This window comes from Tenrec ecaudatus, chromosome 1 (assembly GCF_050624435.1).
Source record: "Tenrec ecaudatus isolate mTenEca1 chromosome 1, mTenEca1.hap1, whole genome shotgun sequence".
NCBI lineage: Eukaryota > Metazoa > Chordata > Mammalia > Afrosoricida > Tenrecidae > Tenrec > Tenrec ecaudatus.
In genome coordinates this window covers 225943034-225968487 of record NC_134530.1, presented here as the reverse complement: position 1 = coordinate 225968487, position 25454 = coordinate 225943034, and the positions used below count along the sequence as shown (strand labels likewise).

Genomic DNA, 25454 nt, shown 5'->3' with positions numbered 1-25454 from the left:
CAGCCCGCCTCCCGCCCCCCACCCCGGGTTTCCTACAGCCGCCCTGCGTGGTGCACCTCCAATTCTGGTGGCCTCCGCTCCTGGAAGAGCGAGTGAGCAAATTGGAGACAGGGAGATTTCAGGGTGTTCCAAACCTAGGGAGAGGCAGGCAAGCGTCCAGCGCTACCCTCTCTTGCTCGCCTCCACTGCCTGCTTTGCGTGGCAGGACCCTGGTCTTCTCTTCCCTGCGCGGGCGCGACCCTACCTCTGAGCCCCCCCTCCCCGCTCACCGGAGACCCCTGGTGCGATGAAAGCCAAGAACCCCCAAAGCAGTTGCGTGGCGCCCATGCCCCGGCGGAGCTCCAGCTGCGCGACACCGAACGATAGCAGCGAGCCTCGGGGAGGGCAAGGCTGGAGCAGGAGGCAGCTGCAAAATAGGGAGGTGGCTCCTTAAATAGTGTCTGACACCCTGTGCGCGGCTTGCAGGCACACCTGCCTGCCGCTCCGCTCCAGTAACTGAAGAGGAGGAGGAGCGAAGAGGCGGGGACACGCGGCAAGAGGCTGACGGAGGGCGGGGGAGCGAACCATGATCCGCCTTTAGCTCAGAATCCATCGTCTAGGGACAGAGGCAGTGGACTCTTCTGACCTTGCCACCCAGTATATCCATCAATTCGTCTTGTCTAGATGGAAACCCCAAGCTCACTAAGCTGTCACGGTTTACACTCTGGACAGCTGACCACCTGGGCTTGCTGCACTGCGAAAGACCCACAGCTTCATGCACCCTAGGGAGCGCTTCTCCCTGCTCTTGCTCCTTGACATCTGTGGAGGTGGATAAGGACTTACAGCTACCCTACAGGCCAGGGTGGTGCACTGTTTGCCCATGGGCTGCTAATCAGGCGGCCAGCAGCTTGAAACCAGCAACCACTCCTGGGAGGAAGAGGAGGCTTTGTACCTCCCCAAAGTCACAGCCCGAATCCCAAAGGGACAGTTCTAGTAGGAATCTACTTGTTGACAGTTTTTGTTTTGTTTGGAAGTTTAAGGAGGGAGAAGCAACCCCCAAAAGGAGGGTAAGAACGGATGAACTCGAGTGATTAAGTCAATACGACTGAACTGTGCACACAGAAACGGTGGAGTCGGTGCATGTTCTGCGGTGTATATTTCTACCAACAACGAAAACAAAATAGATCGTACAAAAGCATATGGCTTCTTATGTCTCCACTACCCCGAAAGACAGCACATGCACTTCACAGGCTGGAACCCACTCTTTCGTCTTTTTCTTTTTCCAACTGCGTCATACTTTATGGGATGCTGCAGCTATGCGATAGTTAATCCAACCACTTTCCTATGCATAGCTATTTCGTGTTGAAGTGTTGTTAGCAATTCTAAGCCACGCTGTAATGAATAACTTTATGTGCCCATGTATTTCATATTGTTGGGGAGTCTGTGACGATTCCTACATGTGGAATTGCTAGTACAAATGGTAAAGGCGTTGCTATTGTTTGTTGCCATCAAGTCAATTCTGACACATGAAGATCCGGCATGTGCAGAGGCGCGTGTCAGAGAACTGCTTCCTCCAGGTTTCATGACTGTCCACTGTGAGAAGCAGACCTGAAGGCCAATATTCTGAGGCATCTCATGTCTATCCAGGCATAGATCCACACTTTAGTAGGATTGTGCATCTAAGAGCATTTCCCTCTGTTGCCTTTAACTCTTGTGAACCTCCCAGTACACCTGCCTCTGTGATTTTCCTAGCCTCCCTGTATTGCCAGAGTTTGTCTACTCCCTAGCCTTCGACTTCCTTTCCCATTGCCTCTGGTAAACCTCAAAGATGGTTTCTTATGGAAACTTAATCTTGACATTTTATGATTGTGATCTCATATAATATTTGTCCATTTGTGCTTAACTAATTTCACTCATCCTAATGTCCTCCAGGCTCATCCATTTTGTGAGGTGTTTTCCAGGCTCATCTCTATTCTTTAAGGTGACATCGAATTTCACGCCTCTAAACTGTCTCTGGGTGAGTGTTACTCACTGAATCTTTGATGGTTGGTTATTTTAACATGGACGTAAGTTCTATTCCCAAACGGAAGGGTGAGTAGGGGCCACTGTGTGTATGCACCCAAGTTCAGTTATCCATTTTTTTCCACTGGTGGACTTTATTTCTGCTCTTGTGCAGAGAGCTGTAATGGATGTAGGTGTGCATGTATCCGTGTCACGGCTCTTACTTTTTTAGGTTACACATAAAGCACAAAGCTTTATGGTATTTCTATTTCCATTTTTTTTTGAAGAGGTACCACACTACTTCCCCAAGTGGTTGTGTTGTTGTTTAGTCCCAACAGCAGTGTATGGGGGTTCCGTTCTCTCCCCACCCTCCCTGGCATTTGTGGTATATAGCCTATGAACTCTTGACAGTAATCATCAAGGCCTATGTTACTGGCTTCTGTGTGTACGATCCTCTACTCTGTAGCTAAAAAGTTTCCTCTGCTACAGTGTATGCTTCCACGTGTGGGCATAGGCGTCCAGTCTCACACTCTTGAGTGTGCCAGTTTTCTTGTAAAAATGCTACTGCGAAGTACATCGTGACTCCCAAACACAGCAAGGGCAGTCTGGCCATAGCAGCAACAAGCGGCAAAGCAGAAGTATCTTTCTGGAAGTGAAACAAAAGGTTATTAAATAACATACAAGTAGGAATCAGTGAAGGTGATTGCTCACAGTTTTGGCATGTTTTTCTCAACAATAACGATGACCCTCAAAGAAAAGTTTCCCAAAGTATTACAGTGTCGTATCCATGGAGAGTTAAAAAGCTAATGAAAATGTGAGAGGGCCTTATATCAGATACAGAGAAATTACTAATGACCAAACACAGATGTAAAATTGAGTGCCAACCACAGATGTGCCTCCTTCTTAGCACATTGCTGATCACTGCTGACACACCCAATGTACAGGGGATTGAACTGGTTAGACTGTATGGCACCTTGAGGGTATCAGTGTGGAAGCAGGGGTGAAGTCCAACCTGTCAATCAGGTGGTAGCCTGGCGAGGCCTCCTTGGGGGTGTGGTCATGTTAGAAGGGAGATCATGGAAGCCTCTTGCTCTGGTCCTTCACCCTCTCCGCTTGCTGGGACTCAGTCTACAGGGTTGCTCCCATATGGGCCACTGGCCCTGGGAGCCAGTCTGGGATAGTCAGTGTCCTGCCAAATTCCCACAGACCTTGAATCCATGCATGTGATTTTCCTATTTATGCTTACCTTTCTGTGTCATGAGCATGCAAGCTGAGTGAGTCTGAAGAGGGCTCTGATTAGCATCTGACCCATGGACTTGACCTAGACTAAGTTAGGACTCGGTCTTGATATAAAATTACTTATTGACCGTGAGCCGCATGCGCCGCTGCCATGTGTCTGGACCGAGGCTGGTGCAGAGTGCCCCCTTATCCCGGGAAACGGCGCAGCCGGAAAGGCAGCTGCCCCCTCGCCTGTCAGGCACCGCACGTTCGTGGGGAGCCTGGTGCTAAACTATTCATAGACGACCTGCTTCTGGGTCGGGGTTTCCTATGTAGCAGAGCAGCTCCCTCACTGCGATCTATTGAAAGGCAGCCCTCGACACAAGGGTTTGTGAAAAAAATAAATGAAAGGAAAAAGAGAAAATATAAATAAATAAATAAAATTACTTATTGATACAAAGTTTTTTTTTTCTTATGAGTGTGACTGGTTTCATTTCTCTAGATAACCCAGCCTAAAATTCAACTCATGGCCATCAGTTGGTTCTGGCTAATACAGACCCTAAAGTACAGGGTAGAACTGCCCCTGTGAGTTTCTGAGACTGCAGATCTTTACTGTAGTAGAAAGCCTCATCTTTGTCCCACAGAGTGCTGGTGATCTCTAACTGCTGACCTGTGGTTAGCAGCCCAATCTGTAACCACCACCCCACCAGGGCTCCTCAGCCTAACACCAAACCCAAACACCAAACCCACTGCCGTCGAGTCAATGACGTCTCAGAGAGATCCCCTGTGGGATCCTGAGACTTTAACTGTTTGAGTGGAAAACCCAGTCTTTCTCCTGCTGAACTGCTGGTGGTTTCAAACTGCCCACTTTGCAGACAGCAACCCAACTAGAAACCACTGCACTACCGGGGCTCCTCACCCTGACACGGCGATGTTTAAGACAGAACAGAATCACGCAACCTAGTTCACAGACTGTATCATGAACATTAGAAATACACGACTCTACCTAGGAATGAATTTTAACATGGAATTGAAATATTTGTGTAGTGAAGACTAAAATTTTATTGAAAGAAATGAAGGGAAACCAATATATGGAAGGGTATTCTGCTTTCACAGATGGGAAAACTTAGTACTAAGATATCCATACTACCAAAAGAAAAATCTAGATTCACTGTGATACCATGGAAAGTCAATGGAATGTCAATCCTCAAATGTATGTGGAACCATAGGAAGCCCAGAGAACTGAAGCAAAACTTGAAAAACATGAACTGAGTAGAAGAAAGCACAGTTCCTAACCTCAAAACAGATGCAGGTTAAAAGCCATGTAGTCTGGGTATACTTCCAGTGACCCTGTAGGCCAGGGTAGAACCTCCCCTGCATGTTTTTGAGGCTGTAACTCTTTTTTCCCCCCAAATACTTTTATTGGGGACTCTTACATCTCTGATCACAATCCATACATTCATCCAGTGTGTCAAGCACATTTGCACATATGCTGCCTTCATCATTCTCAAAGCATTCTCTTCCCACTTGAGCTCCTGATATCAGCTCCCCATTTGAGACTGTAACTCTTCACAGAAGTAGAAAGTCTCTTCCTTTACCCAGAGAGTGGCTGGTAGTTTCAAACTGCAACCCAATGGGTGACCACTATGCCACTAGAACTCTTAGGAGCTGGCACCGACTTGATGGCAGTGGGTTTGGTTTTGGAGTCTTAATACATTGAAAGAAATACTGATGGCAATGTATGTGCAAATATGCTTGATACAATTGACATATGGATTGTTACAAGAGCTGTAAGAGCCTCCAATAAAATGATCTTTTAATAATATATATATTTATATATAGATCAGTGGAATAGAATTAAGAACCCAGAATGAAATGTATATACATTGTTGCTCAATTAATTTAAACAGAGGTAGGAAGGCCAATCAATGGGAGAAAACTAGTGTCTTTAATAAATGGTGAACAAATGAAGTTCCATATGCAAACGAATGAAGCTGGACTCATATTTCACACCAAAAATACATCAGAGACCTAAATGGTAGAATGAAAACCATAAGACTCCTAGAAAACACAGGCTAATGCTTTAGGATCTTATTTTTAATAATGGATTTTTATATATGACAAGCAACGAAGGATAAAATAGGACTTGATCAAAAATTTTTCAAAGTTGTTCAACAAAGGGCTTTATCATCAAAATGAAGGTTCCACCCACATACTGGATGAAAATCTGGGGGAATAATATATCTAATAGGATTTAATAGCTAGAATATTAAGGAAACCCTTCAACCATACCACAAAAAGACAAATGACCAAATAAAACATGGACAATAGATAGTTCACCAAATAAGTAGCCATTTCGCCAAAGAAGAAATACAAGTGGCCAACAAGCACATGGAAAGATGCTCAAAGCCATGAGTCAGTGCCATTTTTCGGTGCTGTGGGGTCAGATCTGACGCACGGTCGCCCTGGGTAAAACAGAACATCACACTCCACAGTTGCTATGTTTGAACCGATTGTTGAAATCGCTGTCAATTCATCTTTCAAAGGCCTTACTCTTTCCTGCTGTGCCCTCTACATTACGAAGCATGATATCCTAGATTTTCCTTCACCTCTTCTATGTTGCCAAATTGCTGTCTTTTCATGTTCCTCTTCATTCACGGAAACAAAAAGAAGTCGCATGGAGTGAGGTCAAGTAAGGTCCATGGGGCAAGAGAGGCATGCTGGGGTTTTTTTTGCCCAAAACTGACGCGCTGAGGTGGCTGCATGAGCAGGTGCATTGTTGTGGTGGCCACAAATCAGGTCTTGGTTTGTCACACACTGTTACGCAATCTTTTCACAACCTCTAAATAAAAGTCTAACCTGGTGGAATGAACTCCAAATGCACTACAAGTCGACATTTTTGTCTGGACAAAGGTTTATCATCAATCAACGTTTCCCCTTTTTGAAATGAGAAAACCTCTTGTACATTTGTTTTTCCCATAGTAAGCTGTGTTCAACACCACAACAGTTTCTGCAGCATTTTTTCCCCGAGCAGGAAAAAAATTTCACAGCTGCCTGCTGTTCTCTTAAATTGCCATCACAGAAAATGAGGTTCAAGTGCAACTAAAAAATCACTGTGACCAGAGAACCTTCTCAAGTGATGCCACTGAGAAGGTGCACTAACTCAGAGTGAACTGCTCGATGCTCACCTAGTGGGAAAAATGTGTGCTATGAAGGCTCTACCCAGCGGAGCTTTTTTCTGGGTTTTTATTATGGTGTGTGGGTGGGGGGGGGTGGGGTTACCCCCTGGGTGGGGGGGTTACCCCCTTGTATACAATAGCCAAATGATAGAAAGCAAAATTTATTTGTGAATGCCAGAAAAGTGGGATCAGAGGGGAAGGTAGACTCATTGTATAGTGGACATTAAGTTTCTTATTTAGGGATGGTGGAAAACTTTGGAAATGGATGAAGGTAAAGATTGAGCAGCACCATGAATGTAATAATGTCACTGAATTATATAAATAAAAATCCTAAAATGACAAATGATTGTTACATATATACTTTCCACAATGGAAAATCTAAATAAATGTTGTCTGTAAGACAAATATTAAGCCCAGGGGCACATAAAGTAAACAGTGGAGGAAAGCTACGGCATTCCAATACCAGTTAAAGGCAAAACCAACCAACTCAGAAATATGGTAAACAAGTATCAATTGCTAACAAAATGGAATTTAGGCAGAAAGGGTCACTTAATAATGATAAAGGAACAATTCACTCAGATAATGTGATGATCTTAAATTTGTATGCATATAATAATGTCACTTTAAAGTACAGGAGGTAAATTTGGCATACCTACAAGTAAAAACAAGTTCACAATACTTATATTTCCATTTATCTGTAATCACTTTCTCTAGCGTGTAGATAAGAATTACAAATATGTGTGCAATAAGAATTATATGCATGACATAACAAATGTGTAGAACTCTGTTTAAGAAAACTGCAGAATACACCTCTTTGAAATGCCCAGCATTCATGTAGAACAATTTCCCACAGACTAGATCACAAAGTCAGTCTCCAAAAACTTCAGAGATCCAATATGCAGAGTATATTCCCTGATTTCATTGGTATTGATTACACTGGAAGTCTCTAGCTAAAAAATTACTCAAAACCTGTGTATGTTTGAAAATGAACATATATATCTTTAAAAAACACATGGACCAGAGGGAAAATCATAATAGAATTCATCCTACATGAGTTTGTATTTCAAACTTAACCATAGGTGTAAAATCAAATATAGCTAAAATTGATTTTAGAAAGAACTTTATAGTTGTATATGGACAATGTTGAAGAGAAGAGAACTTGAAAACACCCATTTTTAAAAGTTGCAAAAAGAAATACATAGAATGTTAAAGGAAAAAGTATCTAAAAATAGGAGTAAAAATCAATCAAGTAGAAAACAAACAAGAATCAAGTTAGATTCTTTTAAAAGATCATTTAATCTGACAAGCATCTGGTGAGAGAGATCAAACGTAGAAAAACAAAACGAGAAAAGAAAAGAAATGCTGCACCTTTGAATTGTAGCAGGGATCACTGGGCAGAGGGACCAAGAAGGCTTGCGAAGTGTGTTGAGTGGACCAGCACATAAGGGCCTAGGAAATGCATAACACTCTGTTACTGACCCATAGGTACTGTCCACACCTAGGATCAGTTATGAAATGTTCAAGCTTCTGGTGAAATACTAAGGAGATTGACATAAAAGGCTACTTACACTCTCTCTTCCTAGGGTCACTTCTTGATAACAAAATTACATTTGCGCTCAGATTATTCTTAGATCATAAGTTGTGCATGAGATTCTTGCCCCAAACACAGTGGAATTGCCGTGGTCAAATGGCACTAATTTGAAAGTGTGGTTTGCAATGTTGATGGGCTCTGGGACCTGAACCTCCTGCTTAATGCCAAGAACATATTTAGAGTGGGTTTTGGGCATGACAGAGGGCGTACTGATGACTACAAAAAAATAAAATCAATCTCCATGAGACCTATTTTTGTAGCTCAAACATTGTTTTAAACATTCTGTTATCTTGTTATGTTAATGTGGCATTAAAAATCATTTGCACATGCTGGTAAGGCTGTGGAACAATGAAAACTCTCATTCATTGCTGATGGAAATGCAAAATGATATCACCATTTTGGGAGACAGTCTGGATGTTTCCTGAAAAGTTAAGCATAGATTTACTATAGGATTCATAATAATGCCCCAACATATTTACTCAATGAGATGAAAATATATGCCCACATAAAAACCTTCACACCCATGTTGATAGCAGTTTATAGCAGTCATAATTGCCCCAGATTGGAATCACCCAAGCACAGTGGTACATCCACGTAAAGAAATATTATTCAGTGATAAAAAGAAATGAGTTATTAAGCCATGAAACAACATTAAGTGCATATTGTTTAGCAATTCAAGCTAATCTGGAAAATCTACGTACTGTATGATTCCAACTGCATAACCTTTTAGGAAAAGGTAAAATTATAGAGATCATGAAAAGATCACTGGCTGCCAGAACTCAAGGGCAGGAGAGAGATGAAGAAGCAGAGCACAGGGGAGTCTTAAGGAAGTGAAACTGTTCTGATTGATAGTGCTATGGTAGATGCAGGATACTGTGTGTCATTAAAATCCAAACTGTGACTGTACAACACAAATTGTGAACACGCATGTAAATTATGGGCATTTCAGTTAATAATTTCACGGAAGTCAAAAGTATTGCTTCTAGAATTTCCAGTTTATACATGCATGGGTTTATTCCCAACACAATATCTTTACACAAGTGTCTGCAATGTATGGATGGTTGCAAACAAGTCTTCAAATAACACATTTGTCTCAGTCTTGTTATTAAGTGTGGTCAATTTGGTTCCAAGTTATGTGACCCCAATGTACAGTGGTGGAGACACTGCCCAACCCTATGCTAATCTCACAATTGTTGTCATGTTTGAGCTGATTGTTGCACTCACTGTATTAAGCATCTAAGTAGGGTACCTTTTTTAAAAAGTCCATTTAAAACAGTAACTTCCATGAAGACCTGCTGGGCTAATTATATCCAAAGCAGAGAAGTCAGCTTAGACAGCTATGGCAATTGTCTTTCGGGATTCCAAAGGAATATTACTGATACATTTTCTTGAAGGACACACAATAAGCATTGAGGACCTGTTATGATGAAATTTTAAGTAAATTGAAAACTTCTTTGTTGAGAAAAAGACAAAGAAAGTTCATCAAGGCATTTTCCCCCATCACCTGCTCATTTGATGTTAGGAAGTGGTGTCCTATGAGAATTTCATTGGAAAACTCTTTCCATCCACTCTTCAGGCCCCGATCTTACCCCCTCAGACTTTTTATTTTCCCCAAACTCAAAGAACATTGAAGAGGAACATAATTTGGGGGTTTGAGGTTATCAAATGTACTATTTGAGTAAATTGTAAATTGAAGAGCACAGAATTCTTTGGGGAAACTTTGGAAGGATGGAGCCACCATCTTCAGAAGGTGTATAGAACTCGACTGAGGATCTGTTGAGAAGCAGCGTCTTCATATTTTGAGACTTGTATTTATGAGAGCTTTTTGTGATTTTTTTAGTCACTAGAAGTCCAAGGTGCTCTCCATTGCACCACAGAGCCACCTTTGCTGCTCGTATAATAGTGTGGTGGCTTGTGTTTTATGTGGCGCTGAAAGCTATGCCACAGGTATTTTTGAAACCAGCAAGGTTGCCTACCATGGACAGATTTCAGCAGAACTTCCAGAATAAGATCGATTACAAAAAAGAAGAAGAGCTGTATCTTTGAAAAATTAGCCATTGAAAACCTTAGGAATAACAGCAGGACAGTGATCCAGTGCCAGAAGATGGCCCCTTCAGATTGGAAGGCACTCGAAATGTGATGAATGAAGAGCTGTTGCCTCAATGTACACTGTTGTCTAGTCAGTTCCAACTCATAGTGGCCCTATGTGCGACAGAAGTAAACACTGCCTGGTCCTGCGCCATCTTCACCACTGTGCCCATCTGTCTCATCAATCTTCCTCGTTTTTGCTGCCCCGCTACTTGCAAACCATGATGTCCTTCTCTAGGCCCTCATGCCTCCTGATAACATATCCAAAATATAAAATTCAGCTACCCTTGAAGCATTCCAATTGGCGTTCCATCAACTCCTGGATCCTTGTTTTTGGCCGATGTTTTCAGTGTAGCATGGAATTTTTCTTTCAACATCATTTGTTCTTGATCATATGCTACCTCTTGAAATGGCGGAATGTTGACTAGTTCTCTGTGAAATAGTGGCTCTGTGTATTCTTTCCATCTTCTTTTGATACTTCCTGGACCAGTCAATATTTTGCCCATAGACACTTCATTATTGCAATCTGAGGCTTGAACTTTTTCTTGAGTCCTGTCAGTTTAAGATATGCTGAGTGTATTCTGCCTTTTTGTCTTTCTAACTGTAGATTTTTCATATTTCATTTTAATATTTGACTTTGTCTTCTTCCGCTGCCCCTTGAGATTTTTTGTTTAGCTCTCCGACTTCATTATTTCCTCCATGTGCCGTAGCTACTCTACATTTAAGAGCAAGTTTCAGAGTGTCTTGACATTCATTTTAATATTTCACTCTTTCCTGTATTTTAATGTCCTTTTTGCTTTTTTCATGTATGGAATTCTCATGTCATCCACAGCTCTTTAGGTATTCTGCCATTAATTTTCAGTAAATCTAATCTGTTCTTGAGATGCTATTAAAATGTCAGTGGGATAGATTCAAATTTGTATTTTAGCTCTCATGGATTTGTTTCAATTTCAATCAGCTTCAACCTAGATTTACAATAAACAATTGATTATCTGTTCTGCAGTCAGTTTTGGCCTTGTTTTAGCTGTTGACATTCAAATTCTCCATCGTCTCTTTCATCAGATGTAATTAGTTTCAATTCTGTGTAATCCATCTAGAGAAGTCCACATATATAGCTTCCTTTTGTGTTGTTGAAAACTGGATGTGCCACCCAACAGGAGGGCATTGTTTATATCTCCACAGGGAAAGAGGGACCAGACTTCAACCTGGTGCTCCAAGACGTGAATGCAACAGGGATGAAGCATAAAGCAGGGAACCAATGGAGAGGCCTCAGGGGCGGCTCCAATCCCAACTCTGTGGACAGCCCCACTCCCTGCAGAAGAATTCACTTCAGAGGACAGCACTGAAGCTACAGCTCAGGGCAAGGGACATGCGTGATCAGTGAACACAAGAGCAAATGAAGTGGGAGTAAGAGAGAGTGGAGCACATCTTGGCCCACCAAGCCTTGAGGATGATGTTCCTGCTCAGAGCAGCCAATGCACAGAGAGGACCATAGGGCTGGCCCCACTATGAGATACAATGGCCCTCACTGACCCATAGTGGTCCAGGGGACAATACTGGAGATACAGTGTGAGAATTTCACCTGATCCGACCCCACCACACTGAGGCAAAACAGTAAGGGCATACAACAGAACAGCAAGGGGAACAGAGCAACGAAGTCCCCAGGGAATACCAAGAATAGACTTTGGGGCCAGGGTGTGACACCCCATCAGGCTCAACTGGAAAACACTCCTAAATGTCAACAAACAGACCTTGAACTATTTACAGGCTTTTCTTTCCTCTGTCGTTTTTTTAAGGACGTGTTGTTGTTGTTGCTTTGTTTTTTGTGCATATTATTATATCTGCAGGTCTGTCTAGATAAGATCAGCAGGGTAAATAATGGGACCAACAGTTCCGGGTGGGGGGGTCATGGGAGAGGGAGAGGTGGGGGAAATGAAGTGGGTGTTAACAACCCAGGGACAAGGGAAAAAGTGATCCAAAATCGGTGGCAAGGAGGGTGTAGGTGGCCTGGTAGGGTTAGATCAAGGGCAATGTAACTGAGATTAGTGCTGTCTGTATTGATTATACCTCAACATAAAGAAAGCAAAAGTCTTCACTTCTAGACCAGTAAGCAACATACAAGTGGAGAAAAGATTCAAAATGTCAGGGATTTCACTTCATTTGGATCTACATTCAATGCCAATGGAAGCAAAAGTCAGGAAACCAAAGGACATATTTCACTGGGCAGATCTGCTGCACAAGGCCTCTTTGAGTGTTAAGGCTATCACTCTGGGGACATTAGAGTACCTAACCTGAGTCATTGTAGTTTCAATGGCCTCAGATGCATGCAAAAGTTAGACAATGAGTAAGGAAGAGTCAATTCCTTTGAATGATGTTGTTGGTGAAGAATAGCGGGTATACCACGGATGGCCAGAAGAACAAGCATATCTGTGCTGGAAGAGTTACAGCCAGAATGCCCCTGTAAAGTGAGGCTGTATTTTGGACATGTCATCAAAAGGGAGCAAAACACTCCATGGCATGGGTTGGCACAGGGGCTGCAACGGTAGATTCAAACATAGGAAAGATTGCAGGGATGGCACAGGACCAGGCAATACTCTGCTCTGTTGTACATAGAGAGGTCACAATGAGTCAAACCGGACTTGAAAGAACATAACAACAATAATAACATAGTTTTGCAGCAATACCTTTTGACTTTTCCTCCAAGCATATATCAGTCCCTCGATTCAGATGACAAACTGAAAGAATTAAACAAAATAACTCAGGCCTCAAGTTGCAGTATTGTAAGATTGTCAGGGCAAAATATTGAATGATTCAGGAAACATCAAAAGAAGACGGAAAGAATACACAGGGTCACTAAGCCAAAAAAGAATTTGTGCATAACATTACAACCATTTCCAGAAGTAGCAGATGAGCAAGAATAAATGGTACTGTAGGAAAAATCCATCCTGCACTGAAAATATCCGTCAAAACCAAGGTCCGGTAACTAATGAAATATCAATGGAAATGTTTCAACAAACTGATGAAGTACTGGAAGCACTCACTCATCTGTGCCAGGAAATTTGGAAAACAGTTATTTGGTCAACTGATTGTACCCATTCCAAAGAAAGGTGACCCTGCAGAAGGCACAAATTAAGAACAGTATCATTGATATCACATGCAAGTAAAATTTTGCTGAAGATCATCCAACATGGTTTCATTGACAGGGAGCTGCCATAGGTTCAGGCTGATTGAAAAGAGGATGTCGAACAAGTAGTATCATTGCTAATGTCAGATGTCTCTCGGCTGGAAGCAGAGGGTAGTAGAAAGCTGTTCACTTGGATTTTGTTCACTGACTATGTCAGGGCATTTGACTCTGTGGATCATCACAAACTATGGATAATCTGGGGAAGAATGGGAATTCCAGAACACTTGTGTTTATCAGGAACCTGCTCATGCATCAAGAGGTCATGGTTTTTTTTTAACTGAACGGATGGTCTAAAATCAGGAAATGTGTGCATCAGGATGTATCCTCTCATCATATTTATTCAATCTGTATTCTGAGAAAATCATTAAAGAAAGTCGATTCGATGAAGAGGAATGCCACATCAGGATTGGAGGAAGGCTTGGCAGATGGCACGACCTTGCCTGCTGGAAATGAAGAGGACTTGAAGCACTTGCTGATGAAGAGCGAGGATTGCAGTGTGGATTACAACTCAGGGTAAAGGAAACCTAAAACTTCACAACTGGATCATAGAAACCATCACGTTAAATGGAGAAAAGGTTGACGCTGTCAAGGGTTTCTTGTTTGGGTCCAACCATCAATGTCCATGGAAGCATATGGTAAGAGACCAGAGAAGAAGTATAGCCAGAATGCTCCTTAGAGGCAACGATAATGAGACTTCCTCTTACATCCTTTGGACATGTCAAGAGGGACCATGCCCAGGAGAAAATATCATGCTTGGTAAAGTAGAGGGGCAGTGATAAAGAGAAAGGCCCTTGCTTGACAAGATAGATGGACACAGTGGCTGGAAGAATGGGCTGAAACATATGAAGCATTGAGAGGATGGTTCAGGACCAGGCACTGTTTTCTTCTGTTGTATGTTGGCTCGATATGAGTCAAAATTGACTTGATGCAATGTAACAACAACAATTTTAATGAAATGCATCGCATGAATGCAAGGTATCAATAATAGGAGAGACAGCATACCGAGAAGAGGGAGTTATGTGGGGATTTCCTGTTCTGGAAGAAAGGTGGTGAAAGCACTTGGTTGCAAATTGAAAGGTTGGCAGTTTGAAGCCACCTGTTGCTTCGTGGCAACGTACTTCTACAAAGATCTACAGCCTGAGAAGCCCCATGGGGAAGTTATACCCAGCCTTATTGGGTCCCTGTAAATAGGAATTGACTTAATGGCAGTGGTTTGGGAGTACTTTCTTCAGAATTTTTCTGGAAATCTCCTCATTAACTGCCGTTGAGTTGATTCTGATTCATACTAACCCAATAGGATAGGATAGAACTGACTGTAGCTCCTTACCAGAGTCAAAAGCCTGGTCTTTTCCCCCTGAAGCAGCTGGCTGCTGGTTTCAACCTGCAGCCCAACATAGTAACACTGCCAACCAGATTTCCTTGTAAATCTACAGCTGCTCTACAAAGTACCGATGCACTTCATTATTTAGAGCAGTTTTAAAAATTAATTTGATGGTAAAATATTGCAGTATATATTACTTAAGGTGGGCTTCTCAAATACAACCTTAGGTTATGTAAAGCAAACCAATCAACCAAAAATGAACCAACCAACAATCTCCAACAACAAAATGCTTGATTCCTATAAATTTTCCAGGGGGGAAAAGAAAGATCAGGTGAGACAGAAGTGGTAGAAGATGATAAAAATGCGATAGAGGAACTTCCCCCTTTGGGGGTTTCCACACTGGCTTGGAGGGTGTGGAATATTGGACCCTCAATAATGAAAGAGTGCTCAGAAGTCACTTCAAGAGGAGCACTCCTCCCATCTGGAAAAGGAGCGATGCAGTCATAGAATCAATGAGCTCTGTGTCTAGATCTTGGCTAACATAATTCCCTCTCTTTCCCAAACCACTTCCTTATTTAAGAAAGTGGCCCACACGAGGTCATCATTCCCAGAATACCTCTACTAGATAGAGATTAAATGAACTTTGCGAAGGTCAGATATGTGTGAGTATTTGCAATTCAGAATCCTGAAATCCGGAGATTGTGCTGTCCGTGGTGCTGCTGGTAGTAGTGGGATGCGGAGACCCAGAGGATGGGAAGTGGGGATCAGGAGCTCTCCAGATGGTCTAACCCTCCTTGTAGTAGATCACCTTTTCTTTTTTAAAAAACAGTTTGATTGGCACTTCAGCCACACATTGTACAAATCAATAATTCAATCATATCAAGAAGAGTTGTACAATCATTGCCACAACCAATTTTAGAACATCTTCTTCCTTGTAGTCAATGTTATTCATATAACTATTTGCTTTAATTGTGGCCAAAGTACACACAACAAAACATTATCCAATTTGACAACTTCTACATATATAAGTCTGTGCCATTGATGATACTCTGTGTTGTACAACTATTGTTGATACCCTTTTCCAAATAATTTAAAATAAGCTCAATGCTCCCTAAGCAAAAGCTCTTCCTCCTTCACACATTGTAACCATTGGTCAAGTTTGGTTTCTTTCTTTTCTTTTCCAAGTAGTTCTGGATATAATATTCACATATTATACACACCCATAGTTAAATAGCTTTTTAAAAGCGTTGTTTATAAATAATCACATCATTTCTTATTTACATCCTGCATTCATCGTTTGCTCCCCCACCCTCCTCACGTTCTCCTCCTCTGCCCGCCCTCCACATGTTCCTGATAAGCCATTTCATCAATTATGGTCTCTATGCATCCACTCCTTCTGTGCTTCCCAAGTCAGAAAACCCAACAGAAACAACAAACAACAAAAAGAAACAGCAAGAAGTCAAGGCAGAGAGTGATTTTGCTGTCATGTGGTCTTGCCTTCCCACAAAACTCAAGGGAATGCAAACCATGTTACCTCCCTTAACCAGCTTAAATGAGGTCTTTCATCCCATTACAGAAGGATCACAAAGAAGAGCTGAACCAATTAGGGTCAGTACAGCACTGATGAAACAGACAACTTTCCTCTAGTTCTTTAATGCTTCCCCCACACACACTATCATGCCCCCAATTCTACCTTACAAATCTGGCTAGACCTGAGCATGTACACTGGTACAGATAAGAGCTGGAAACACAGGGAATCCAGGACAGATAAACCCCTCAAGACCAATAATGAGAGTAGCGATACTAGGAGAGGAAGGGGAAGGTGGGGGGGGGGGGGAAGAAAGGTGGACTCAATCACAATTATCAAAATATAACCCCCTCCCAGGGAGACGGACAATAGAAAAGTGGGTGAAGGAAGACAGTGGTTAGTATAAGTCTTGAAAAAAATAATTTATGAATCATCAAGGATTCATGAGGGATGGAGGGTGATAGTGGGGAATAAGGAGATGATACCAAGGGCTCAGGCAGAAAGAAAATGTTTTGAGAATGAGGATGGCGACAGATGTACTGATGTGCTTGACACAATAGATATATTTATGGATTGTGATAAGAGCTGCACAAGCCCCCAATAAAATGATTTCTAAACAAAGAACCTGTCTTTATGGAGTACTGAGCCAAAGACCTGAGCACTTGCAGTTTTCAAGGGTGCAAGAGACCTGGATGCCATGAGGAACAGATACTGAGTGCTCATAACTGAATTCCCCTGCCCTCAGAGGCCGCTGAGACTAGTAAGTAGTGCCAGAGGATGCTTTTTCCCTAGCTCCCCTTCCCAACTTCCTCACCCTTTCTTAACAGCTGCTTTGTTTCTGTTATTTGGGCTTTCTCCAATTTTTTTGTTTAAACAAAGGTCTTTGTCTTCAAGAGGACACAGGATTAGCCACGCCTCTTTCATCTTGATTTCTCTGTCCTCCTGACCTGTGGGAAAGTCCTTTATGTGGTCTTCCCTGCCTGGAATTCACTTACCTAAGAACATCCATGAGCCAACGTACTGATGACATGAAGTTTAACCCCAAACACCTCAAACCAGGATTCCATTTTAAAAAGAATGCACTTTCCCTAATTTACCCAGCACTCGAGTATTTAACATGCTGCACAGGAATGAGGATGGGGATATACCAACCTATTCAACTAGTCATAGTTAGTTTAAATACGTATGCATGTTTAGAAAGAGGATTAAGGAAACAAAATGGGACTCTAAACAGGTATTTGCAAAGCCTAAGAGCGCTAGGCTTTCTATGGGATGGGAATTATTTTCATAATGATGGAATTATTTGGAATTCAGATTATGTGTCAAAGAAATGACAGAAAAACCTGTGAGAGCTGGAACCTGTGTAATGCAGAACCATGTCTGAGAGGAAAGCACAGAGATATCCCAGTAAAATGAGTGACAGAAATGTAATCCAAGGGGCACTCTGTAAAGGTTGGAAGACCTGGGAACCCCAGAAAAACAAGGCTGTCCCATTGAGTTCAAGCTCTCCCAGGTTTCACTGTCATATACAGAATCATTCTCAACCCCAGATAGCAATCCAAGAAAGTGGCTTTGAATTTCAAATTCCACCAGCTACCAATTTAATAATGACATGTAACATGTCACCCAAAGTTGCTGTGAGAGAGAACCAATGTGGTGGCCATGAGGAAAGGAGAGCGACGATACTTTTAGTCACATAATAAGTTGGCAAGTTTCTTGTGGCCCCTTGAATTCACTGGTATAAGCTCTACATCAGGATGCTCACTTGGCTTCATCGTACTTGAAGATTAAAATAAAGGCATTATGTCTAAATCCCAAAACAATAATAACAGCAGCAAGAAGTGAGATAAAGGCTTCATTTTATAAAGATTTCCAAAGATCATGCTGGACTCCCCCTTTCCGAAGATTACTCGGATTATTTAGCAATACAAAACACTTAGGCATTGTGTCTTTTCCTATGCATCTAGCAGTGGATCGGTGATAGGTAATGCTTGTGAATGTAGAACAACTGAAGAAGTCAAAGCCAGTGCGTAAAGTTTCACAACTTGTCATCCCAAGACGACAGAATGTTGAAGTATACACACGCATACAATCAATTTTGACTCCGGTTAATACGAAGGAAAGATATGTAAAATCAGCCTTGATAGCATAATAGAACTTAGACAATGTACATGTGTCCAATACTATATATCTCTGAGAGTCTATTGTCATTCGTGCAGGCTAACATTTACAGCACTTAATTCTAAGTGGTGATTGGTAGCCATTTGAAGTTTCACATCAATGCGTTACAAATAAGAGAAAATCTTTCTTCTTTCAGAAGTTTGAGAAAACAGTGCATTGCATGCATTATATGCATGGACATATAAATAAACTAGACACCCTAATTTTATGAATGAATGTAGCCAAACTCACTACTTCTATCACAAGACCTTTCTTTTGTGACTTCCTCGATATTTACAGCTGCCATGAGTTACAGGTAATAATTCTTAAGCCTCCTGTAAATCAAATACCTAACAAGTTACTTCCCCTAAACACTTTGCATAAGAAGTAGAATAATGTTTTGAGGATGATGAGGGCAATCAATTTACAAATGTGCTTGACACAGTGGATGCATGGGTTGTGATGAGCTGTATGAGCCCCCAATAAAATGATTTTTTTAAGTAGAATAAGCAATAACATGTGGACTTGCTCAGAGATTCCAGACGGAGTCTTCCCTCGTCACTACTACTTCGTGGTTTTGACAGCTTCGTAGCAATTCCTAGAGCTTCGCTGATGCCCCTTGAGCCCTGCGTGCTCTCCTCCAGAGAGGACGGAGAGAGCGCCCCCCGCAGGCAGACACAGGCGGTGCTGGGAACAGAGCTGTCCAGCCAAACGCAGGCTGGACGTCGGGTCCATTTCGCCTTGTGGGCAGAGCGAAACCTGCCCAACCACCTGCACTCTCTACCGGAGCCCTCCCCGCATTCCCCACCGGATGGCTCCCTGCAACTGCAACCTTTCCTTTTCCTGTTCTTTAAGTTATTCCCATTGTACAAGCACATTCAATGGATAGTAACGTGGCCATGACCCCGCCCCAACTTCTGCTCCCTAAGGCTGACGGGACAAAGTGCTTTTCACCGCGTCCATCTCCCCGTTTCCCCTGCTTCCCCTCCCGCGAGCTCCCTTCCCGTTCTTTCCCTCTCCTCAGCATTCTGGTCGCCTGGGTTTCCTGCTTTCGAAATGATCCCACCGCCCTGCGTGTTTCCCGGAAGGGCAAGTCTGGAGGAACTTGAGAAATTCGTCAGGAGGTCGAGGCAAGTGCAGTCACAGTGAAGTGAATCTGTGGCGGGCGTTGACCTCGGCGCCCGCGCCGGGTGGGGAACGTGATGGAGAATGCTGCCTTTGGTCCACAGACTGATCATTTGGGGGGTGCGGGGGCGGGCGGTGAAAGACGGCTTTTCGACGGCGAGCCTTCTTAAAGAGACTTCGGGTTTGTGAAGAATATACCTAGAAATGGTCCATTCCTACTAAGTAGATGTGCGTTTGTGATGGTTGGGTGGGGATGAATCACCTCAGAGGTCTGAGAAGCAGTGGTTCCACCACAATTTAAGAACCCCGTCCCGTTCGTTCCTATGGGTCCTGGCATTTTCTTCCTTTGGGGACATTCAGGAAGTGCCAATTCTGATGTCTTGCATCAGTTCCTAAACGTGTTTGTTTACCATCCCCCCTTTCAGGAAAAAATAACAACGCTGCTTTATAGGTTAATGTCAATTTACTTAACTATTTTCTCATTCATGCATTCTAAAAGAGAATAAAATGTTCCTGGCATGTTTTAACTCCAGAAATATTTCTATCCTATTGAAACATTATCTTTTTTCCCCAAGGAAGAAGCTTAGGGAAGGTAAACTTGTAGTCATCAGATCTGCGACAGGTGGAATTGTCTGGTCAATGAACATGGGGTTCAGACAAACAGCAGAAGAGCAACCTCTTTTGCTGATGAGAGACAAATCATTTTTAGAGGTTCTCAATATTAGAATCACATGGGAGATTTATAAAAATAAACTTGACCCACCCCGAGATTCTGACTGATGGGGTCAGAAAGAAACACCAGGAATTCTAAAGAGTCAGCGTGTAGGAGCATAGGCATGCTTCCTCTATTTCTTGCCTCTGATTCCAGTTTCGTCACAATGAATGGCCTGCTGGGGACTGGATTCTGATACAGAGAAGGGTGGAGGGCTCTATGTGGGAGGCATGATGGTACAGTTACACAAGTATGAAATTACACAACTTTGTACAAAGAGTTTCTCGGAGATTCTCCCAGTGTGAGTCTTTCTACCAGAGGCCAATCCAGGTTCCTTCTGAGGAAGAAAGCCAGTCTCTAAAACTGTAGATTTAAAGATTTGGCCTTGGGATTTTAGGACATAAATACTAATCTTGAGAGACTTTATTTGGATGGACTACCTGAGTCTCCTACCTGATTGTGTCACTTCACGTAAAATCTTTCGATTTCTCATTATTCTCAAGTAAAGCCAAAATAGCTTTATATGACTCATAAAATTTATGATCAGGACTTCAGCTTCTTCATGTAGTCTCTCTGCTTCACCATATTGAACCCTCTGTACTTTCATCTGAATAAGACAAACCTGAGCTTTTTCCCTTAAACAAGCTGTTCTCCTACTTTTCTAACTTGTTTTTTCAAACCGACTACCACCACCTCTCTCTTGGCCAATTCTTACTCATCTTTCAGGTTTCAACAAAGAAATCATAACTGCTGGGAATCCTTCTGTACTTTCTAAGACTACTAATTACTTGCTCTAAATATTATTGGAGTTAGAAGGGAATTTACAGAGGTTGCTAAAAGTTCACACCACTCCTATTTATATCTATTAGCATTCAAAAATCACTGCCAAGTCAAAGCCACCTCATAGCCATCCTGTGAGACAGAGTAAAACTGCCCCTGTGGGTTTCTGAGTCTTTATGGGAGTAGAAAGCTCAGTCTTTATCCTACAGAGCACCTGGTGATTTTGAATTGCTGACCTTGAGGGTCACAGTCCAACTCATAACCACTCTGGCCACCTGTGCTCCCTACAGTTATTAGGACAGAATAGGCCTCTTTTCTCGTCGGCATGCTGAATCTTAAATGGACATTCATCCCTTGCCTACCCATGCCCAAATGTTTAGGGCTTGCTCTAAAAAAATTAGCTCTTTAATGTTTTCAATTTTTAAATATATTATTCCAGATTTTTTAAGTTTGAGAAACACCAATTAGGCATTTACTTTAGAAAAAATGGCTGTCAATCTACTTCTGAAAAGTTTGCCATCAAAAAGCCTAAGGAAGACAGTTCTACTCTGACATGCCATGAGTCCACGTCGATTGGACAGCAACTGGTTTGGGAAATAACCTTGATAAGGTTCATTCACGCTTCCTCATCTCATTGTAGATGGTCTCATTTATTGCAAGAAGTATTTCTGATCTCTCATGTCCAGGCCAGCTGTCCCTGCCATGTGCTCTCATCGCCCACTGGACAGCACCTTCACCCTGGACTTCTGCCGTCCAGGCGCCTTTCTGCTTCCCTGCAGTCACCTTTAGGTTGCTGCAGCACCCATATCTTTCTGGGATTGCTTCGTGAGCTGGAGGAGCATCAAGCAGGGCCTTGGCATGAGAACTAATTGTTCTTAGATTGGGATGAGAATTAAGGAGAAGCCCCTATCCGTGAACATATCAATATGTCTCTGATTCACCTTAGAGACATTGCCATTTAATATTAGAGAACATTATCAATCATCTCCCCGGGGCGTTCTATGGATAGTGTTGTTAATTTGGACAATAGTAAAGAATTCAATACAGTGGAGAAAAAGATTTTATACAAATCAGGCTGGCTACGGAGCACAGCACATGAATGGCTGACTTGTATGGATTAAATTCTCAAGTGGCTGGATCCTATTTACACAAACAATGGGGATTGGCGATAAGGCACAACTTTCTGTTTTTAAATCATTTTATTAGGGGCACATACAACTCTTATCACAATCCATACAAAAATCAATTGTTTAAAGCATATTTGTACATTCATTGCCCTCATCATTCTCAAAACATTTGCTCTCCACTTAAGCTCCTGGCATTAGCGCCTCATTTTCCTCCCTCTCCGCTCCCTCATGAACCCTTGATAATATATAAATTATTATTTTGTCATATCTTACACTGTCCAACATCTCCTTTCACACACTTTTTTGTTGTCCACCCCCCAGGGAGAAGGTTATATGTAGATCCTTGTAATTGGTTCCCCCTTTCCACCCCACCCTCCTTACACCCTCCCGGAATTGCCACCCACATTACTGGTCCTGAAGGGATCATCCACCCTGGATTCCCTGTGTTCCCAGTTCCTATCTGTACCAGTGTACATCCCCTGGTCTAGCCAGATTTGTAAGGTAGAATTGGGATCATGATAGTGGGGCGGGGGGGGGGGGGGAGAAGGGAGGAAGCATTTGGGTACTAGAGGAAAGTTGTATGTTTCATCTTTGCTACATTGCACCCTGACTGACTCGTCTCCTCTGCATGACCCTTCCATAAGGGAATGTCCAATTGCCTACAGATGGGCTTTGGGTCCCCACACCACACTACCCCCATTCACAATGATATGATTTTTTGTTCTGATGCCTGATACTTCATCCCTTTGACACCGCCTTATCATGCAGGCTGGCGTGCTTCTTCCATGTGGGTTTTGTTGCTTCTCAGCTAGAAGGCCGTTTGTTTACCTTCAAGCCTTTAAGACCCCAGATGCTTTATCTTTTGATAGCTGGCCACCATCAGCTTTCCTCACCACATTTTCTTATGCACCCATCTTGTCTTCAGCGATTGTGTTGGGAAGGTGAGCATCATGGAATGCCAGTTTAATAGAACAAAGTATTGCTGCATTGAGGGAGTACTTGAGTGGAGGCCCGATGTCCTTCTGCCACCTTAATACTAAACCTATACATATATGCACATAGATCTATTTCCACATCCTCATATATGTATTTATATATGCACATGCCTTTATTTAGACCTCTATATATGCCCTTTGACTCTTAGGCCGTTCCACTGTTTCCTTTTACTTTCCTCTTGTCCCACTATAATGCTCAGCCTTCTTTTGGGTTTCCTTCTTTTGGGTTTCAGTAATTCCTCTCGGTTACATTACCTTTGATCAAGCCCTACCAGCCCTCCTACACCCTCCTCACCACTGATTTGGATCACTTGTTGTGCCCTTGTCCCTGGGTTTGTTAACACCACTTCCTTTTCCCACACCTCCCTCTCCCGTGTCCCCCTGGAACTGTCAGTCCCATTGCTTTCTCCTCCAGATTGTTCATCCAGCCTGTCTTTTTTAGACAGACCTGCGGAGAAAATAACATACACTAAACCAAGACGGACAAAAACCAAGCAACAAAAGAAAACAACAACAACAAGTCAATGACAAACAAAACAAAACAACAAGAAAGAAAAGCTTGTAGTTAATTCAAGGACTGTTTGAAGGCACAACTTTCAATAATATTTATTGACAGTGGCAGAACCAGATCTACCAGATGAGTACATATTTTAATAAAGCAAGAAGGGCATTGAAATAGTAAACATAGAGTCTGACAACGGCCAGTTCTGCACCCTCAATATAGCAGTCATCTGCTTCTTCTTCCCCTCTGCAGTTTGGGCCGTAAGTCCCAGAGCTACTCCGACGAGTTTGAGGTAGTGCACGTCACGGGATTTCCACACTGAGTCCTTGGGGTGTGACCTTTACAGCGGAGGAGGCTGGGAGGAGATGGGGAGCTAATAACAAGGAGTACAGGAAGGAAGGAAATGTTCTACAATTGACTGTGGTAATGATTGTACAACTCTTCTTGATATGATTGAACGCTTGAATTGTAAGATATTTAGATATGTCCCAATAAAATTTTTATTTAAAAAAAGATAAATTCAAAGGTTATTTTTCTTGTGTTCTTTATTTTCTGTTTACATTCGAGTTAAAAAAAAAAAGATTTCCAGTGACTAATTCCTCTGTAGTGGACAGCCTGTTCCTTCTTTGTGCTCTGTTCCTAGTTTGGAAGCTCTGCATTTTAAAATACCACTGGCAAAGTTTCTAGCATCATGACAACACGCAGGCCATCATGGTACAACAAACTGACAGAAAAGTGGTGGATATAGAAGAAGGTTGGATATTGAATAAGGAGAACCTGTGTGAATTAGGATGTTGGTGAAGAATATTGAAAGTATCATAGGCTGCCAAAAGAACTAACAAATGTGTCTTGGAAGAAGTACAACCAGAATGCTCCCTAGAATGCAAGGATGGTGAGCTTCTGTCTCATGTACTTTGGACATATTGTCAGGAGAAACCAGTCCCTGGAGAAGGACATCCTGCTTGGTAAAGCAGAGGGGCAGTGAAGAAGAGGAGGCCCCATCAAGATGAATTGCCATGGTGGCTGCCATGATAGGCTGCAAGCATACGGGCACTGGTGAGGATGGGGCAAGACGGGGTGGTATTGCATGCTGGTACACATGACTCAGACTGACCGGAGCACACACAGCAACAGAAGCGACAATCAGGATAAATTTTCTTGCAGAGCACAAGATGATCACAGGAGCTTATGACGAAGACGTTTTCAGAAAACTGAAATTACATTGGAGAGAAAAAGGCCAGGAAAGTTCTATTGGAGAGTTTTTTTGTCCAATCACAACAACGAATCTGCTCATTCTTCAAAGGTAGCGAGAACTTTATTGAGAAACCTTACTGCATCCATCCCGCAGCTCTAAATTTCCCCTTTCACTGTTGATTTTGTGCCCTAAACTCAAAGACTTTAAAATGAGCACGACTTGAGTCCCCTGAGGATTCCAAAACCACCATTTAAACATAGCATTAATCAAAGTGTGTAGAATTCTCCATGGAAGGGTCACAGAGATGGAAATACCACATTCAGAAGGGTATAGACCAAGATGGAGGATACACCGAAAAACAATAGCTTCACATTTTGATGTTTTGTTTAATAAAGGATTTTTCTTTCTTTTTTTTTAAATTAAAAGATATGGAGCGCTTCAGGAATTTGCGTGTCGTCCTTGCACAGGGGCCATGGCAAGCTTCTCTGAATCGTTCCAATTTTAGTAGATGTGCTGCTGCAGCGAGCACTAATACAGGTTTTTGTTAATTTTTGCAATACTTTTAACTTCCCTCATACTTTAGTGCTGACAGTGTGTTATTGCTGTGACAGGAGGGAAAAATAAAGCTTTTTATACCCATCCCATATCCAAGGTATTTTTTATACATCTAAATGTTTTTTTGCTGTAGCATTGTCTTCTTTGTACAGTAAATGATTTTCTTCCTTATATTCTACTTAAAATATAAAGAGCATCTCAGTAAAGGCTAATT

The 25454-nt window shown here is 42.3% G+C and overlaps 1 protein-coding gene and 1 non-coding gene across 2 annotated transcripts in view; both read right to left on the bottom strand.

Annotated features, from left to right (window-relative positions):
- Positions 1-25454, bottom strand: part of LOC142439784 (complement receptor type 1-like) — a 248207-nt gene that overhangs the window by 160215 nt on the left and 62538 nt on the right. The gene's annotated exons all lie outside the window — the stretch shown is intronic.
- Positions 25108-25214, bottom strand: LOC142438239 (U6 spliceosomal RNA). The gene has a single exon (XR_012782659.1). It is a non-coding gene; the product is annotated as a U6 spliceosomal RNA (small nuclear RNA).